The 21111-nt window shown below is 42.8% G+C and overlaps 1 protein-coding gene across 1 annotated transcript in view; it reads left to right on the forward strand.

The window, feature by feature from the left end:
- LOC112640973 (SSX family member 2 interacting protein) overlaps positions 1–21111 on the forward strand; it is a 120046-nt gene that overhangs the window by 20357 nt on the left and 78578 nt on the right. The gene's annotated exons all lie outside the window — the stretch shown is intronic.

A 21111-nucleotide genomic window follows, 5' to 3' on the forward strand; every position in this document is an offset into this window, starting at 1 on the left:
TAGCTGACATCTAGTATGCTGTTTCCACAGATCAGTCATTGACTGTCACATAACCTGGATCTATGTGATTTATGCAAATGTGAACAGGCTGTGTTGGTCCTGCTACTAGACTAAGTTCAGGGCTCCAGGCTTGGCTGTGTGGACATGGTCTCTGTTTGCAGCTCCAGATTCTGGGAGGTAACTGTGAGCTTTAACTAATTATACCCCGCATCACCCCCAGGAGGTAGGTAATGATTATAGATGTGCTTGGCTGAAGTAACTCAGAATGTCTTAATAATCACTTAATAGAATCTTATCATGAGAAGCAAATTGCATTAAGTGGGCAAATGAAGTTGACTGTGCAAAGCAGAGTTAGGAAATAAAATGCTATGGGGGGTTTTATATGGGAAAAATCCAATTAACACCTTTTTAAAAGAGTTGGCCTCATGGCTTTTTCATATCCTTCACAGTGCCTATCACAGGGTTATGCCCTGAATGAATACTTTCTCAATCAATGTGAAAGGAATTATAGGTAAAAGGTGGGGAGGCTGCAAAGGGTACATGGGGGATGGGGAGGTAGGTGTAAAAGCCATCTGAGATCACAATTCTACTTAGCAGCAAATGGCAAAATGATTTGATTGTGAAGCCACTGGGACAAGCTTTATAATGAAGATACATCCCCCACCCCTGTCATTTTATTATTAAGCAAAGTGACTGTTATGCAAAATGCTAACCAGGTTAAGTAGTGTGCGGGAGGGATGTGCACTCTGTTTATCCAAATCTGGGAAACCCTAGTGATGAAAGATGTTAAGGCAGAAAGATAAAGTTGGTGAGAAGAGAGATCAGGTGGTGTAGGGTCCATATAAACACCCTAGGGAAGATGGCTGGAATTTTGTATCATACCGGAAGATAGGCAGATACCGTGGAAGCTGCTGTGAGACTCTTGTGACTCTGAAAATAAAGAAGGCAGGGGAACTTTGTCCAGGTGGTTCTGGGGAGCATAGTGGTCAGTAACAGAGAAAAAAAAAACCTGGAAGGTAGCAGAAAGGCATGCACAAAACTCCAGACAGCATGTCCAGGATGCACAGATCAGCATGATGTGCCGGGAGATTGGCATGAAGTGACAGGGCGTTGGGAGAGCCAGATTCTGGGGGGTGGACCAAAGCAGCACCCAAAGAAGGGGGCCTGTGCCTGAGACTCAGACTGGACCCCAGTAAGAGCAACAAGAAAAGCTGCGCTCCAGAAATGGCACAGGGAATCATTGAGTCCCTAAAGCCAAATTGTACACCTAGAATATCCCCATGTACTGACACATTTATACATATGGAAAAGTACTCACAAACTAACCCAAGAGGAACCCCCTCTGGAGAGGTGAGTGGAAAGAGGAAAAGTAGAGAGAGCCTTCACTTTTTCCATTTACAGTTCTGTGTTATTTGATTTCTTGCTTTTTATAAGGAACATGCAATCAGATAAAATGACTACCACATATTATGTTAAAAAATAAAATGGGAAGGTAGTAGAAGCACATTCACCACTTGACGGAAAGGACACTGGGGCTTTGGTGTTTGCAGAGAGAAATTGCCTCCCTTTTTACTTGAAGGACAAGATGGACCCTAAAGCTGTTTCATAATGTTTAAGAGGGTGCTGGGATTTATTTTTCTCACAATGCATAAAAAAATATATATATTTATTATTATTTTTTTTACCTTTGCCTTTCTCCTAGAAGCTCTTATACCTCCAGCAATACTAGGACCTTTTTGTGACTATTGTTTGCCTGCATTTCCTTTACTGAGCACTTCACACGCCATCCTGTGCTGCGTGGCCTCCGTAAATCAGCCTCATTTCCCCCAGTCCTGAGACTGAGGCGCCGCTCTGGCCATTACTGCCTAATGGCATGTTCTGTTGCTTATGTTTGTCTCATATCTGTGATGGACAGACCTCGGGGATGCATTTTCGCGTCATTCTAATTGAGCATGGAACATTCTGTTTTCCTGCCTTGTCGGGGTGACTAATGAGAGAAAACAAGCAGGTGCAATGAGCAATCAGGGTCACTTTCCTCGCGCAGAGGACCAGCAATAGCAGAGGGCACAGCAGCAGAGGCGCTGCTGGGTATAGGGAATGAAGAGGTGAAGCAGCCTTGTCCAGGATCACCCCCAAACTTGAGCTGCCTGCTGCAGCTTCCTGGCCAGTGCTGGTTCTGCCCACAACATCTCAGCATTGATAACCTAATGGGTTTTCCAAACTGTGCTCAGATGTGAATCACCGATGCTTCCAGAATGCAGTTATGTCTCTCAGCAGGGCAGATTTCTGCTGACTCCTTGGGGAATTTTAATAACATGTCATTTAACAAATTAGAAGGTGAAGCAAATTAAATACAGTAAATCAAAGCAAAGCTTGAAAAACAAAGTGGATGCAAGCAGATCTTTTCAAAGCATGCAGATTTGAAAATGTAAGGTTTCCAAATGATTAGCCAAAAAAAGGGGAAAGTTACCATAGCAACTCCCAAAGTCCTCCTAGCTAGTCTCCACAAGCCTTCAAATGCCCCACCCCATGCAGGGGGTGAAGTGGGACATGTTTGAGGACAGTTCCGTGTTTCGTTTTTTTTTTTTTTTCTTTCTTTCTTTCTTTTTTTTTTTTTTAAAGGAAATAAAGAAACAAGCTTAGTGGATTACAATTCACCTTTAAATGCCAGGAACAGACCTCTGATGCAGATTTCAGGAAAAGAACAGATGTCTCCAGTAATGACGTCTCCTCGCTTGGTGGCACTGTTGTTCCACTGCTGGGTGCTTCAGGGCCTTTCCCCAGCTAGAGAAGGGCGTCCTCCCTTCCCAAGCAGGTGCCTTCTGTGAGCTGCCCTAACATTCATGTATTCAAAAATATATATCTATGAAGTATCTACCAGGTGCCAGTACCATGTGGGTTTCTCAGCTAAACTGGTGAACAGAACAGTCGGCAGAGCTCATAGAGTGAGAGAGACAAGTAATCAAATGAAATAATTACACGCTGTGGTCAGATCAGGCTTCTCAGAGAAAATAATGGTGGGCAACTGCCTTTAAACAGACTGGTCAGGAAGACGTTTCTGCTGAGATTTTAGGCTGTGCTCCACCCTCTCCCACACGCAAAGGGATGGAGGGAGAGTACTAAGCAGAGGGAGGGTAGGGGTCACTGTGGCTGGAGGACAGCAGGGAAAAGAGGAGTGTAGAGAAGGATAAGCAGGTAGGGCCAGAGCGTGTCCAAACTTGTAATCATGGGACGACCTCAGCTGTAAAGTGAAGTTATTCAGCTTAAAGTGTTTGCTGTTCACACTCTGTTGTAATTCCCATTTTATCACCTTAACTTTAGATCTCCATGAACGCTTGGAAAAAAACATATTGAGTAGTGGAACAATTTCACATTTTTTACACAGCTATTTTTTTTATAATTATAAACTATAGGATATAAAGCTTAAGATCTGGGATCCCTGGGTGGCTCAGCCGTTGTTTAGCACCTGCCTTTGGCCCAAGGAGATCCTGGAGTCCCCGGATCGTGTCCCATGTCGGGCTCCCTGCATGGGGCCTGCTTCTCCCTCTGCCTGTGTCTCTGCCTCTCTCTCTCTATCATGAATAAATAAATTTAAAAAAAATAATAATTTGAAAAAAATAAAAAATAAAAAAATAAAGCTTAAGATCTTTGTTGGTGAGGAAGAGCTTAGGAAGTTGGAGAGAAGCAGACAAAATAAATGGCAAGAGAGCGGATTTCGATAAGCCAGGAAACTGAATTTAGCCACCCCTCCTCCTAGCACTTCTCATACTGTGTTGTCATCACTCTCTACCTTGTCTTCTGCCCCACTAGACTGGGCGTGAGGCAACTAGACGCACTTTAGAGACAGGGACTCTCTAGCCCATCTTAGTAACCAGTGATTAGCATAGGAATACAGTAGACTCAAAGTTGGGTGGATGGATGGATGGATGGATGGAGGAATGGATGCACAGACAGAGGGTAAGAAGTGCCAATGCTGGATAAGTGAGACTGCAGAATTTTAGTGACATTTTCTCAAAGATAGATCGGTTTCCGCTTCCAGGTATGAGACAAAACCTTTCTCTGGCCTGCTTGGATATGTACCAAACATCAGTTGAGCACCCATTATGTACAAGATACTGTGCTGGGTCAGGGACACAGACATGAGTAAGACATTGTAACAGTCCTCAAGCTATTACAGTCAATAAAGGACATAAAGCCAAAGCGTAACTGGTCCACAGTTTATAAGGTGTTATGCAACACAAAACAAGGTGTGGAGCAACTGCAGTAGGTGTTAACAAGAGGAAAAGAGGAAAACTTTCACGAAAGTAACATTTGAGTTTCACCTCGAGGATGGGAGCTCTCCTGGACTACAGAGCTCTGAGCCTCCACTATGAGCTAGGCATGGCGGCTTGTTCCTAAACAGGCTGTGCCTAAGGGGAAAAGAATGCAAGGCCTTCTCCTCCCCTCCTCCCCATTTTGTGAGCCCAGGGTGCTGCTATCCCAGTGCATCTAGATAGCCCTGCTTCCCAGACCACAAGCTGTAGGCCACCACTGAGGAGTATATTCTGGGGGAATGTTCTGGACCACAATAGTCCCAAACTCCTAAACACTCTTTGTGGCTTTCTGTTAGAGTCTTCAGCTTGAGGACACTTTCATGTTTCTATTGTAGCATCTTTCCAATGGTAGATCACAGTCCATTAGTGTGTCAGGTAGTTAGTATAATGCTAATCAACATATGATGTGACCAGCATTTTCAAAAATGGGATTGAGGGGTGCCGGGCTGGCTCAGTCAGTAGAACATGTGGCTCTTTATCTTGGGGTTGTGAGCTTGAGCCCCACGTTGAGTGTAAGGTTTACTTGAAAACAAATGTATTTTTTTTTTAATGGGAAAGAACAAAGTGAGAATTACCAGGGTACATTGCATAGTAAGGAAAGTATCCTTTTGTGAAATCTTTTTTCCATTAAATGTCATGTGTGAATGGTGGCAGCTCTGCTAGGTGACCATTTTCTTAGAGGTTCCAGGGGATAGACTTCCTTGTCAGTATCAGTACCCCACTCACATGGTACTTTCAACCTTTACAGGATTGAGGAGAGAGCTCCCAGTTTAAATTTAGACCTACTCTAGGGTGTGTACATTCATGCCATAACCTAGTAGAATCAGAATACTTTTGTGTGAAACATAGATATTTTTTGAAAATAGATGCCTTTTTGGCAGGCAGGTCAGCGCTGCTCAGTTACCCACTAAATATTCTCAGTTCTCCATCCTGTGTGTGTACACACAACACATCTTCCCAGGACTGGAAGAAGAAACTTCCTGTCAACTCTGAGCAATGTCCCTCATCAGGTAGGCAAATACAGGTCAAAGTACCACAAAATGTTTGAGCCAAGGAGCCAGCCCGGAGCTTCACAAAGCCATAGGTCCTTTTAAAGTACCTCTGTTTTGTTATAATTGTTTACAAACCTGTGATTTAGTCAGGTTCTGTCTTCTACCTTATTAATGGCTCATAGAAGTCTTGAAATGCAGATATTGAAACCATGGAAGTACAATTCCATGTGGATAGAATCAAATAACGGGTAGCTTGTCATTTGGAGCTCAAGTCACACTGGGAATTTGGCAAGACACACTTTAAAAAAAATATTTTATTTACTTATTCATGAGATAGAGAGAGAGAGTTCGAGAGAGCAAGAGAGCTAGAGGCAGAGGGAGAAGCAGGCTCCATGCAGGGAGCCTGACTGACTGGATCCCGGGTCTCCAGGATCATGCCCCGGGGCTGAAGGCAGCGCTAAACCGCTGAGCCACCTGGGCTGCCAAGACACACTTTTCCTTTTTAGGATGGGACTGTGAAGAATAACACGTTGAGAACAAAGAACGAAACACATCCTTTCCTAACCAAATGAAGGCAGTTTAGTGATGGCGTCACAAATCAGCAGGGCAGGTCACATCAGGTGGCCGATTGAAAGTGGTTGCCCCTCCTTTATCTAAGCTCCGAGCCAGCCTCAAGAATTAAGCAAAACACATTATAAGCTTGTGTGAAACACAGTAGAGCATGTGGAATGTAGGTGACCCCGGGCAAGTGTGTGCAGATGTGACCAGTCCTCCCTCTCCCTATAGTTCTGACACTGTTTCCACAAATTGCAGACAACTTGCAGCCGGTGAGATTCCAAAGGGACATGGTAGAGATTTGTCTTGTTGCTATTAGTGCTGGCTGTCAGTGACAGCAGCTAACAAGCTGGTGAAGTGGATTCTAATGAACATTTAGTCATTTCTTCACATGTTCAGATTTCCTAGAAATGTCATTAATTCCAGATATAGCAGCACTTACTTTCAGACACTGCAGCCCCAGTTTAGCAGCCTGTCCTACAGAAGGGGGAGGGTGTGACGTCATGTAGCTGTAGGTACAGTGACGACAAGAATTAGGTTAGAACTTCTCACTGTGGGTCAGGTCAGGGCCGGAGGCATGGAAAAAGCCATAGCTGTTAGGCCCTGCCAACCCATCTTGAAGACTGTGTCCTCCACCAGCAGCCCAGGCCACCTCAGTTCCAAGATTCCTGAGACTTTCTGTAGGAGATTCAGGGAATAGTTTAGTCTAAACCCTTGGATCTTATTAAACTCCAGCACCACTTGGCTTCATCATAGAGGACCCCTGGCTCACCTGATTACTGCTCACCATCCCCCAACTTCTCTGGAACATTCAGTTGACATAGAGATAACCCACTCTTGTGCCATGCTTCAAGTCTCCATGTGGATCTATTCATGGAGGGTGTAGGAAGCCCTCTGGTCTCAGTAGATATGGCAACCTGACTCATTCTAGATTGTCTGGTATCCAAGAGCCTTGAAAAGTGAGTGAGAGCAGTGGGGAAGGCTGTGTTCTCGCTCCTGCCTCACATAAGGAAATACTTGCTTGTCCTTCATGAGTAGGATCGCCTATGGAAGTATTCTGAAATGAAACCATGGGTACCAGAGCAGCGCCAACCTGCCTGCCAGCAGCCTCATCCAGGATTGTGACAAACACCCATTTCCGGTGTACTATGTCAGTCAAGCCAAAACATTTGTTTAAGATTTTAAGCACTTTCTCTGGCAGCCTGGGTGGCTCAGCAGTTTAGCGCTGCCTTTGGTCTGGGGCGTGATCTGGAGACCCAGGATCAGGTCCCTCATCAGGCTCCCCTCATGGAGCCTGCCTCTCTCTCTCTCTCTCTCTCTCTCTTTCATGAATAAATAAGTAAAATTTAAAAAGAATTAAAAAGATTTTAAGTAGTTTCTCCATCCAACGTGGGGCTTGAACTCACAACTCCGAGATCTAGAGTCCCACACTTCTGCCAACTGAGCCAGCCAGGCGCCTCCAAGTCAAAACATGTTTGTTAACAAAATTTAAGCTGAGTGAATAAAAACCAGACGAACTGAAGCTGAATGAATCGAAAACAGTGTTTGCAATGTGTGGTGGGAGTTCAAGTGTGGATTCTCATGTAAGTCTTCTTTGAAATCTACAATTGAAATTGAAGATGCTCATATTTCATAGCAGGATGCAGTGTAATGGGATGAGGTGGGGATGGGGTGTTTCCTAAAGGCTGATGGGCTTTTATCCCATGGTGGGAAAGGAGGGCTGTGCTCTGTATATGGTCATCAGTGTACAGTCATGCTTTTTCCTCCCCCCTTCACATTGTCAGCATGCTACGACAAATTGGTGCTTGCAGACAGCTGGGGCCTTTGTTTGAGGGGCCCTCACCAAGTGTCTCTTCCCAGTGTTTCTGCTGTTAGGACAATGTCCTGGCCTCGCAGCTGGGCAGTGGATGCCAGACACTTCCAGATGGCGGGTACTGAGTGCCTGCACCCCCAGAGTGGGTTGCAGGGGCTGCCTCAGACTTGCTGGAGCTGTAGGTTAACCCAGGAGCTTCCCGGACTCCTGAGATCTACTAGCTGGGAATCTGGGAGCAAGGCGGGCTCCAGGGTGAGGTCCTGGGAGCCCATGCTGTGTGCCTCTCACGTACCACCTGTAATTCTTATTCTAACTAAAATTTGGAAACTATAGCCTACTGTGAACCAAGACCCTGGCTGCACATCAGAATCCCCCAGGGATCTTTGAAAAACACCAGTTCCCAGATCCTTCCATGCACCAATCGATAAGAATTCCACAGGAATTTGCCAGTAGCATTCCAGGTGATTTTAATTTGCAGACAGGGTTGAGGACCAAACAACTCCTGAAAACAAATCATGACAGTTCTCCAGGTATGTTAGGGGAGTAAGTCCCTGTCCTGGTTCCTCTCCTGTGCCCTGAGGCGAGTGTGGGACAGGGCCCTGGGCTTCTTTGGACACAAATGGGGTCAAGTCAGGGATGGCAGACCAAAACCACAGGATTCCTTCTGGAGCGGCTGGTTTCTTCCTTGGAGTCCATGTAGGGCTGTCTTAGCTACCAAAGGGTTTCTCACATTATGCAGGAAATTTGGCAAGGGTCCTAACTTCTGGACATGGCTGCAGAACAAGAGGACCAGTGAGAATCAGGTTCCTGAGGAGACATGCACAGTTAATTTTAATAATGACATGGGGGTAAAGAAGTTAGTTGCTTTTAATCAAGGTAATGTTTTTCTTCTGTCTTTTCCATCTAGAGTAAAATATTAGAAAGAAATACTTTCCACATAAGGAAAATTTTAATAATAGATTTCAAAAGAAAGTAATGCAAGTGGTAAACAAAAACTCCCGATCTTAAAGAGACTCACCTTTGGAATCATTACGACCATTGACATTTAAAACCCTGAAATTCAAGGCACCTGGGACACTCAGCAGTTGAGTGTCTGCCTTTGGCTCTGGTGGTGATCGCGGAGTCCCGGGATCAGGATCGAGTCCTGCATCAGGCCCTCTGTGGGATGTCTGCTTCTCCCTCTGCCTATGTCTCTGTGTCTCTCATGAAAAAATAAATAAAATCTTAAAAAAAAAAAACAAAACTCAACCTGAAATTCTGTTAAGATTCACAGAATTCAACAGCAAATGGCTTTTATGAAGTGCTATTATAATACAGTTTCTTCAATATCTCCATAGTTACTACTCAGAAAATATTTTTTGAGCTAATTTCAATAAATACCAGGCTCTATGCCAGGCTACAAGTACAAAATCAGCAAGACAGATCTCAGCCATAAGGAGAATGGGGAATGCAGATAAGTAAACAAATAAAAAGGTGACATTAGCACTGATGAAAACATTGGGTGCTATTAGAGGTGAAGGAGCCTGTCTGAATTGGCCAATTTGAGCTCAGTTTTGAAGGGTGAGTAGGAATTTCCCAAGTGGACCTGACCGGGGCACCTGAAACAGAAATGAGAGATGTAAGAAGTGTAGATGAGCAGGTCACCTTTGGAAGACTATGTGCATTTGTTTCTATTCCTGCTTTTTAAAATTACCATGAACTTAGCATAAAACAACACAGATTTATTAATGTATGATTCCTAAGGTCAGTAGTCCAAAATGAGCTAATAAAATCAAGGTGTTGCATTCCTTTCTGGAAGCTCTAGGGGAGGGTCTGTTTCTTTGCCTTTTGCAGCTTCTAGTCACCGCCATGTTCCTTAGCTCATGGCCTCTTTATCTACAAAGCCAAAATGACAGTTCAAGTCCTTCACGTGTCGTCTTTTCTCATCATCATGTCTCTCTCTGATGGCAGCTGGGAAAGATTCTCTAGTTTTAATGACTCAAGCAATTAGCTTCAGCCCACCTGAATAATCTAGGACCATCTCCCCACCTCAAGGTCCATAACTCCAGTCACATTTGCTAAATCCCCTTAGGCAACATAATCACAAGTTCTGGGGGTTAGGGCATGCACATCTCTGGAGGGCCATAATTCTGCCTCCCATATCGTGCATCAATTTACCAAGTGACTTTGATGGGCTAGCATGATTGATTAGAAAGGATAAGTTGGAGCCAAGTCATAAAGGGCTCATATATGTCAGTTTACAGAGTATTCAGTTTATCCTTTGGGGGACCAAGAGCCACTGAAGGTTGTAAGTAAGGGACTTCCCTCTTAGAGACCTGGCTGTACTGGCTGATCATTGGAATCATTGGAGGGAGGGGGATGCTTGTTAGTAAGACTATTGTGCAGGCTTGGAGATGCTCATTTAGGAGGTCCGGGGTGAACATGCAGGAACTTATTTATGACCAGTCAGCTTAGCAGTACACGGCTAGAGAAGTTGGTTGAGAATACAGCAAGACTGAAGGTGAGAGATCAGTGAGGAGCCTGTGCTATCAGTTCAGTGAAAACTAAGGAACACGTAAACTAACCCAGCGAACAGCTCTGCACATGGAGATAGGTGGATTTTCGGCATATTTAACAGGGAATTTTGGCAGAACCATTGGTGATCTACTGGATGCAGCTCTGGGCAGTGGAAAATGCATGTTTTAGAATCAGATGTGAGTTCAAGTCCTGACCCCAGCTGCCACCTACAGGCGGGTAGACTTTGCTGAAATATTGTCTCTAGATACTAGGATCTTTGACTATTAAGTGAAGATAATAGTATAAAATTTGCAGAATTTGTAAGACTCACAATAATGCGTTTGCGGTACCTAAAATACAATATAGGTGCTCAGAAATGGCCACCACTATTATTGTTATGGTGGTGATGGATGTTGTTATATGGTTGTAAAATGTGGCAGTGGCTGACAGAGAAGATAACAGAGTGCTGGGCTGAGATGGCCAGATGAGCGGAAGGGCCACTCACCCAGACAAAATACAGGAGGAGGAACAAGCTGGGGGTGCCAGGTGATGGGCTTCAGTTTTGAATGAGTTGAACTGGAGGTGATGGGGGAGTTCTGGGTGGAGGGTCTAGAAAGTAGTATCTTACTACTTTAGTAGTATCTTACACGGGTTTGGAGTCAGAAAGAAAGAAAATCGGGGTAAAGTCTATGGCGGTTTTTCCATGGATCTGAAACTTTTAAAAGGTATCTTTGAACATGAGCCGCAAAGCTGCAGGAATCAAAAGAACTACTAATTCATCAAAGCCTTTTTACTGCTTAAACCACTTTGTGTATTGTAATAATGTAAAAGTAATTACAATGTTCCTGTTAACGTAATAATACCCTGACAATTGAGAGGCATGCTTAGACAGCCACAAGGCCCTGAACATTCATTGGGAGCCCTCACAGAACCGTTTGGTTTATGGTGTTACAAGTTTGCTGGGAGCGGGGTCATGAGGAGGTTAATAGACGGAGCCGTGATTCCTTTGGGAGTGTCGCTGAAGCCCGAGGGCAGGTCTTTGCCTCCTGGCCTGCTCTGACACCGCATTCACATTCGTTTTCTGGCTTTGTTAACCCAACACTGGCCCGCCCTGGTAAAAGGACCGCCTGCATCCTTACTATGCCCTCATTGGGGTCTGCTAATTCCACTCCCCTTCCTGCTAGAGCTCTAAGGTGTCCGTTCCTTCTGTCCATCTTGGGAAGGGGTTGGATTCCTGTTTCTCACTGGCCCTAGCTGACCCACGGGTCCTCTGAGTCTCTTAAGACATGCTGATCCTTGCGACTTGTATGTAGTTCATATCTAGACCCTTCCTTTCATGCTGAAAGCTTTGGTAGTCCACACGTAAAAATCACCTAGCAGATAGCCTCATCCACTTCCCCTTCCAGTCCCTCGGACCGATCACCAGAAGAGCTCAGGACCAGGAGTCAGGATTCCTAGGGGAAAGGACTGGCCTTCTCACCTTCCTGCTGGATGACCAGCAACAAGACACTTGACCTCTCTGTATAGTAAGATGTGCTCATTCCATGTTTTCATTTTTAGATACAAATCCTTTGTTCAAATGAAATCTGGAAATCCCTTGTTCAAACGAAATCTGAAGTTAGCCAAAAAAAGGAAGCAAGGAACAAGGCAAAATGCCCTAGAGAGGTGGGGAGGGCAGTCCCAGGGCCAGTCACTTGCCCTGACACTGCTGAGCCCCCAAGGCAGCCCTGGGCAACTTTACAAAGTGCCAAAGTTCCTTTAGTGCTTTCACAGTCTCCACTTCCAAAATTTGGCTCATTCTGTCTCCTTCCTGGAACTGGTCAGTGACTTTCCAGGGGCCGGAAGATTGTGTCTCCACTCATAAATCTCTCATCTCAGGCTCCCCACAGCCTGACTCTGACTGTTCTGACTTCAAATCCTATTACACCTGCCACAGCAGCTCTCTTGTCTCATGGCTATCCCTAAATCATCCTGACATTGTCCTGCTGTGGTACTCAACTCCTCTCCCTGACTTACACCCTGTATTAGTGTTCTGTTGCTGCTGTAACAAATTACCATAAATTTAGTGGCTTAAAAATATACATGTATTATTTTACAGCTTGAGGTCTGGAGTCAGACACAAATCTCTCAGGGCTAAAATGTAGGTGTAAACTCGGGCTATTTTCCCTTTCCGAGGCTCCAGTGGAGAGGCTGTTTCCTGGTCCCTCATGGTGGTCACACGATAACGTGGTGACCTGCCCACAGACATGGGGCCACTACCCATATCAGTGCTGCATCTGTACATTTTCTCTTTTTTAGAGGAAGATAGCTCAAGAAAATGTTTCAGGAATTATCGCTGGCTGGGGCAAAAGAGTGGAAGCTGGAGTTCATGCTTTCCTTTCTCATAAAAGAAGAAACTATTGACATGAGTGACGAATCTAAATAAAAATGTTGATGGGGCAACCCGGGTGGCTCAGCGGTTTAGTGCAGTCATCAGCCCAGGGCCTGATCCTGGAGACCCAGGATCGAATCCCATGTCAGCCTCCCTGCATGGAGCCTGATTCTCCCTCTGCCTGTGTCTCTGCCTCTCAATCTCTCCCTGTGTCTCTCATGAATAAATAAATAAAATATTTTAATAAAAATAAATAAATAAGTTGAATTTTTAAAGATTGTTTAAAAACTAAGTTGCATCCCTCCATGGTGTTACAGGATCATCCCTCACTAGATTGTTAGAACTTAAGGTTGGAAATCATATTTTATTCAGTGTCATGTCCCCAGTGTCTTAGTAAAGTACTGCACATAACTGATCCTTAATGCATTTTGATTGATATAATTAATAGATGCAGTATAAAAATCTATTATTTATTAACCGTGGCATATAAATTGTCCCCCACACAAATGTAGTCCTATTTTTTAACTCAGAAGGGAGGTTGTCCTCTCTTTATGCTCTGGGATATTAGAGGGTGGGCTGTGTTTCTTGCTGTCAAGTGAGAATTGGTATAAAAGGAGGTGAGGAAAATAATAGATTAAATCCTTCATGGGGGATGTTGGAACAGAGCATTGGCATAATGGATGGAGTGTTTTAAAGCCACACATTAGTATTAACATCTGTGCAAAAACAAGCTCTCAAACTGTGAACCACCAGGATTTACAGCAGACTATTAATGCTCATTCTGCTCCTGAGTTAGAGAGCAGAATTCTCAACAGTGAGTCATTCACAGACATGAGTTCCAAGAAGCAGCAATCTGCAGCACCCCAAGAAACACAGGGGAGACAACTTAAAATTCTCATTCTTGTGATTAAGTACAGATCTTCCTCCACTTACAATAGGGTTACCAATAAATGCACCATAAGTTGAAAATATCATAAGTTGAAAATACATTTAACCCTTAGCCAACCACCCATCATAGCGTAGCCTAGCCTACCTTAAACGTGCTCAGAACACTTAAGTTAGCTTACAGTTAAGCAAAAATCATCTCACACAAAACCTATTTATAATAAAGTACTGAATATCTCATATAATTTATTGTATACTGTACTGAAAGTGAAAAAGAAAATGGCTGTATGGGTATAGAATGGTTGTAAGTGTATGGGTTGTTTACCCATGTGATTGTGGTGCTGTCTGGGAGCTGGGGCTACTGCCCCTGCCCAGCAACACAAGAGAGTATTGTACATGTATCACAAGGGAAAAGATCAGAACTCAAATGTAAAATTAAAAGTACAGTTTCTACTGGAATACAAATCTCTTTCATACCATCACAAAGTTGAAAAATCATAAGTCTAACCATCATAAGCTGGAGACCATCTGTATAAAATATTACCTTTTGTTTCCTGTGGTTGGCAAATAGAAACCCTTTTCCTACATAGAGCTTGTAAACAAAATTGGAAACTTTCCTTTATATAGTGGGGACCACTAGGAGAGGCCTTCAGTGGGAACATGAGAGCATTGCATTACTTTTCCCATAAGACATGCAGTGATTAGAAGGGTCCTGCTCATTGTGGTCAGGAAATCATGGAGAAACATGGAGAACAGCAAAAGCTTTCACTTCTTTTTTTAATTTTATTTTATTTATTCATGATAGGCACACAGTGAGAGAGAGAGAGAGAGAGAGAGGTAGAGACACAGGCAGAGGGAGAAGCAGGCTCCATGCACCGGGAGCCCGACGTGGGATTCGATCCCGGGTCTCCAGGATCGCGCCCTGGGCCAAAGGCAGGCGCCAAACCGCTGCGCCACCCAGGGATCCCAAAAGCTTTCACTTCTAAGAGTGCAACTAACTCTGCACTATTTGCAGACAAAAAAAGGGTCTCCCAATTTCCAGGGGTGCCTGAGCGGCTCAGTTGGTTAAGCATCAGACTCTCGATTTTAGCTCAGGTCTTGCTCTCAGGGCAATGAGATTAGGCCCTGTGTCAGGCTCCACACTCAGTGGGGAGTCTCCCTCTCTCTTTCCTTCTCCCTCTCTGTCTCCTTCTCTCTTTTTCTCTCTCCCCTCCCTCTGCCTCTCCCTGCAACCCCATTCATGTGCACTCACTCTCTGCCTCAAATAAATGAATAAATCTTTTAAAAAACTCCCAACTTCATGAATTAAATTAGTTTCATACCTTTATCACTTATGCCCACCCAAGCAAAATGAATATCACCCAAACAATTTTGAATACCACCGTCATTCCTCAGTAATTAGCCATTCATTCATTCTTCTGGCAAATCCTCATCACGTACCTGCTGGCATTGTGGTTGGTGCTATGATGGAGAGATGTGATTGGCAATGAGTACATAGTCCAAGCCAGAGGCAGCATGGGTAAGGCATTAGCTCAGGGCAGTGGCTATAGAGCTGTCTCTTAGGGGTGGGTGGAGAAGAGTTGGAAAGTGAGGGGAAATTTCATATAGCAGGAGAAGGAGCCAGCAGAAGGGGAGTGGGAGAAGGTGCAGGAGAGAAAGAGCAATGACAGATACAATTAGACCAGGAGAAGGTGGAGAATGTTTGAGGTTGAGGACTTAGGACTGTTGATTAACAATGAATGGAAGAAAGTATTTTTTCTCAATCCTTTGACTCTAGTAAAGATGCCAAAAAGCAGTACAATAAACAAAAGGAGGAAAGGAACTGAGCAGAAAGATAGAAGGACCTCAGGATCTCCTGGGCCCCTGAAGGAGATAATCTGGAGATGCTTGGCCTATAGCAGGGAATGGTAACAAGAGTTGGAGGAGCACTTTGATAGAACCAGGCACCTGGCCTATGAAGAAGGAGATGACTTAGCTAACAAACTCAAGCACAAAATTTAGGTATGATTCAAGAACCACTGGGCTAAATACTGTCCAGCTGGGAGTACGGAGCTAGGGAAGCCAGGCACATTATCTGGAGCCTCTGACAGTCCTATTGTCTCCAGGTCTTACATTCCTACAGCTCCTCTCTGCTTAACCCCTTGGGAATTCCAACAACTGTCTCCCATCCATTCCTAGCCCAGTGATCCCGAGCACAAGGACTCCATCAAGGGGATGTCAGTTCTAGTCCCAGCCTCTGACTTTCGTGTCATAGACTACATCAGATTCTGAAGTTTCTTCTGGCCCCAAACTCTATTAATCTTCCATCCATGACACCTCAACTCCAAGGTGGAGTTAAATCTCTAGAGGAGAGTATTCCAGCATGAGGATACATCTGAATTTATAGACTGGTTCATCCACTGAAGCATCCTGTGCTCCCTTGAGGGAACCAGGATGAAGCCCTATGACAACTATATATGTCTGAGAGAATCATCCCGGGTGCTGTGTAAAGCTCTGGATTGTTCTTTTTCATTCCTGCTTAATGTTCCACCGTGTATGTATTTAAGAATTCACCCATTCTTCAGGTGTTGGATGTACAATTAAGTTGTTTTTATTTGGGGCTATTACAAATAATGCTGCTCTGAGGATTCTTTTACCTGCCCTTTGACTTACTTGCATCAAATATTGTAGACTGTCTGGGAGTAGAGTTGCTGGCTCATGGGGCATGTGTGTATTAAAGCTTTGGTAGATTCATATGTCAAAGATTTTCATAAAATGATTTCACCAATTTTACACTTTCATGAGCAATATATGAGAGCTTCCATACTTCAACCAACATTCAGAATTGAGAGACCTAAATTTTTTGCTCATCTGCTGACCATGGGCTTTTCTCTGTGGTTTTCATTTTCATTTCCTAAATGAATTGCTCCCTTTCCATATGCTTGTTAGTGATCAGGCCTTCCTCTTACGTGAAATGACCATTTAAGTCTTTTGCCCATTTTTCTAATTGTATGAACTCTCTCTGTATTTTAGATACTGGTCCTTTGTGTGTTTTATATTGCAAATATTTCTTCCCATTCTGTGGCTTGTCTTTTCACTCTTTATGATGCCTTTTAATGGACGGAATTTTAAAATTTTAATATAGTCTATGTTTCAGTGCATCTCAAATTATCTGTGGCAAATGCATGTTGGGGAGTGGGGGGGCATTCATTTCCAAGCAGTCACAGACTGATATTTCTATGAAATATAATAAAAATCAACTAATATACAAATTAAATAGAAAACACAGACATTAAAATATTTATAAAAGGAATAAATATTTATATAAAAAAGGGAGAAAGAGAATTAAGGAATGTAAATGTTCCCAAACCACATGAGTGGTTTCAAGCTCCTTCATAATTACCTTTGTCTACACACAAACCCTAAGACCCATGGATACACACTTCCTTGGTTGGTAGCTGTATAGGTCTGGCTGGATCATTGCCAGTCAGGGGGAAAACAGCCCATGAAGGTTCTTGCTACTTGAGTTTAGTTCTACTGCTGAGTCTCCACTTCAGTCATCCATAGGATTGGACCTTGTCATGTAGCATCACTCAGAGCTACTTGCTAGGGCTGAAAGAAATCATCCAATTTTGAATTACATGCCAGTTATTTTTTTCCTTTTTTTAATTTAATTTTTTTAGAGACAGGGAGGGCAGAGGAATAGAAAGGGAGAGAGAGAATATTAAGCAAGCTCCATGAGGAACATGGAGCCCTACAGAGGGCTCAATTCCACAACCTTGAGAACATGACCTGAGCTGAAATTAAGAGTCAGACGCTTAACAGACTGAGCCACCAGGCACCCTGAATCTCATGCCAGTTCTCAGTGGATTTTGCCTGTGTGATGATCCCAATCTTAAGCAGGATAGTGATTTTAAATACATATCCTCCTGAGAGAAAGAACAAGGAGGTGCTACTGCCTTAGAGGGTCCCACCTTTACAGCTTTCTCCTCTTTTTTTGGGTTTCTGGTGAGAAAGTGTATTTCTCAGGCAGTTGTGAAGAGAAAATGCGAGTATAAAGGCAATTATTGTAAAAATTAAGCCAGTCCTTTCTGCTCTCTCCACTCCCCAAACATGATTTAAGTACTGGCTTAGAGGACTATAATGTATGCAGTCATTTCCCATAACCATGACAAATAACTACTATAAGGTCAACATTATTTGGGTTGTAAAATAAAGTTCCAGAGTGAGCATGAAGCTATATCTTCATAGCTCAGGCAAAGAAGCTAAGGCCCAAGAGGTTTAAATAATGTCATTCAATCAACAGTAATTTTTTATAACTTTTTATTGTGAAATAAAAATACAGAAAAACCACACAAAACAAATATATAGCTTAGTAAAGTATTATCAGCTGAACACTCTTGTAATCATCAACCAGGTGAAGAAATAGAATTTTGCCAGCACTCCAGAGATCCTTTCATGTGCTCTGACTTTAGTAAAGTTATAACCTCCTACATTTCTCCAAAAGTAACCATGCTGTTGACTTTGTATGAATAATGTCTTTATGGTTCTTTATGGGTTTTCACCCAAATGGAGGTCCTTAGACACTGTAATTTAGTCTTATTCATTAAAAATTTTTTTGATATATCTCTTAATCTATAGCTTGTCTTCCACCCTTTTCTTTTTCTTGTACTTCGATTAAAGAACCCTGGACACCTGACCTGTAGCACTGGTTCTCAAACCATAAATGCACATCAGAATCACCTGGAGAGCTCATTAAAATACAGATTTTGGACCCCACTTCAAGAATTTCTGATTCAGTAGGTCAGGATGGGGCTTGAGAATTTGCTTTTCTAGCAAGTTCTCAGGTGATGTGAGTGTGGCTGGTCTGGGACCACACATTGAGAATCACTGACCTATGGAACTTTGCTGATTGCATCCTTATGATGCATTCAGTATGTTCCACTGTCCTCTGTTTCTTGCAGATTGGAATCTGGATTCAGAGGCTTGGCAAGATTCAAGTTCTCTTCCTTTTTTTTTTTTTTCAAGCTCTCTTCCTTTAGTGAGAGTATACATAGTGTGTTATTTCATCAGGAGGCACGTAATGTCTGGATGGCTCTTTTTTAGGATATCAGCAGCCATTTCTGTTTGTTTTCTAGATACATGAATGCACTGGTAGTTCATAATTAGTCATTCAAATTATATAATTTACTTTTCACTTATTACCTGGAATAATTTTATTAAGCATTGCTTTCCTTTTCTACTATTTGGTTACAGAATAGTAAAGTTAATATGGGAAAGGCAGGATAAATGTTTGATTCTTTCCATTTATTTACCAGTTTTCAAGATAGTAACAAATTGGTTCCCTATGATCCTCCAAAGATGACCACTTATTTTCATATTTTAAAAATATCAGTATGAACTCATCAATTCAAATATATTTTCTGTGTTGCATTCATAGTAGTTATTATCATTACAGAAACTCAAATTACTCCAACTTTGACAGTGGAAACCTCTTCAAGTCAGCCCTTGTCTTTTTGAAACAACTTTGTGGTCTTCAACAGGTTCCCTACCGTCTGGAATGACAGGATGTTCTGGGCTCATTTTGTGTATTTCTTGCCCCATACCTGAAATCAGCCAGTTCTCCAAAAACAAGAAGCCTTGATTTCTTGAAACAGTATTTCAAAATGATGGTCTGAACATTAGGGTATTCACAGGTACCCGAGTTGGTCCATGTTTCTAGAGCTTTTCAGTAGATACATACAGAAACACACACACACACACACACACTTGTTTTTAAATACTTCATGTGTTCATACTGACATTTTCCATTCACATACCAAGACTATAAATTTCAAGACTCCTTTCTTTCATTAAGAACTCTGGTTCTTGGGACATCTGGGTGGCTCAGTTGATTAAGCATCTGCCTTTGGCTCAGGTCATGATCCCAGGGTCCTGGGATTAAGCCCTTCATCAGGCTCTGTGCTCAACTGAGAGCTTGCTTCTCCTTCTGCCCCTGCTCCTCCCTCGCTTCCCATTCTTGCTCTCTCTCTCTGTCAAATAAATAAATAAAATCTCAGAAAATAGAATTCTGGTTCTCAAGAACATAGTGGATGATAGGATTAGAATATCTCCTCAGTATTCACTCACTTTACCCCACATCAGAGTCTCAATACAATACTGATGCTATCACCACCAATTATGATTACAGAAAATAGTTATGCATATTTTGCAATGCTATCTTTATTCTCCTTTCTCATTTTTTGTTTTTTGTTAAGAATAGTTGCTTTAGGAGCATCTGTTGGCTCAGTTGTTAAGCATCTGTCTTTGGCTCAGGTCATGATCCAGGGCCCTGGGATCGAGCCCTGCATCGGGCTCCCCATGGGGAGCCTGATTCTCCCTCTGTCTATGTCTCTGCCTCTCTCTGTATCTCTCATGACTAAATAAATATTTTTTTAAAAAAAGAATAAATGTTTTATATCTATGTTATCACAGCATACAACCATGACATATAATACTCTCTTCACATCAGTCCTCAATCAGTCTCAATTCAACAGGGAATGACCATCTTCAGAACTTACCACCAGTCAATGCTTCAAAATCCCTGGAATCACTTTGGCTGTCTCAGGAAAGGCTCAGGGGAACAATATTCTCTGTGTTCTTGCATGTTGATAACAGGTTGTGCTTTTTTTAAAAAAAAAAGTTTTATTTACTTATTCATGAGAGACAGACAGAGAGAGAGAGAGGCAGAGACACAGGCAGAGGGAGAAGCAGGCTCCATGCAGGGAGCCCGACATGGGACTCGATCCTGCGTCTCCAGGACCATGCCCCGGGCTGAAGGCAGGCGCTAATCCGCTGAGCCACCCAGGGCTTCCCAGGTTGTGCTTTTTATACTTGAAAGTCATTTTACTGGATATAATATTCTTGACTGTCATTTTCTTTCTCCAAGTATCTAGAATATGTCATTATTCAAATTTCTATGGCATGAAGTGTTGCCTCTGAAAAGTCTGAAGACAATCTATTTTCATTCCTTTATAAGGCACTTGCTCTTTTGGCCTGGATGATCAAAGGTTTTTTTCTTTTCCTTTGAAATCAGATAATTATCCATGCCATGTTGGTCATCTTGGGGTGATAATGTCAGTTAAGTGGTATCCTCTTTCATGGTATGCTTTCAATTTTTTTTCCAAGAATTTTTCCCTCAAATTATAGATTTTAGTATTTCGTCTCTTGTGTTCTTTTTCTTCAATGGCTCTTATTTTCTGTACAGATCTTTTTTGCCTGTTTTAAGTATTTGTACTTTCTCTCCTTTATATATTTTTTATTTTTAACATGTTTCTCTTTTTCACCTTCAACTTTTCAGGTTTCTAAAATTTTTTTTTGAGAGAGAGAGAGAATGAGTAGTGAGGAGGGGGAGAGAGAGAAAGGGAGAAGCATGCTTCCTGCTGAGCAGGGAGCCCGAGTGGAACTCGATTTCAGGATCCGGAGGCTCAGGACCTGAGCTGAAGGCAGATGCTTAGCCAACTGAGCCACCCAGGCACCTCTCACCTTCAACTTTTCTTAAGACATATTTATTTGTTTATTTTTTTCTGTGTTCTTCCTACTTCAGACTTTGTATCTAAAGTAATTTTTCTTTCATTCTTCATAGTGAGTACTTGAGCCCTGTCATCTCACTTCCGTGTTTTACCAAATCTAATTTATTCTGTTTTCTCATGTATCTTCTTTTCTGAA

The sequence above is a fragment of the Canis lupus genome, chromosome 6 (genome assembly GCF_003254725.2).
Source record: "Canis lupus dingo isolate Sandy chromosome 6, ASM325472v2, whole genome shotgun sequence".
Taxonomy (NCBI): Eukaryota; Metazoa; Chordata; class Mammalia; order Carnivora; family Canidae; genus Canis; species Canis lupus.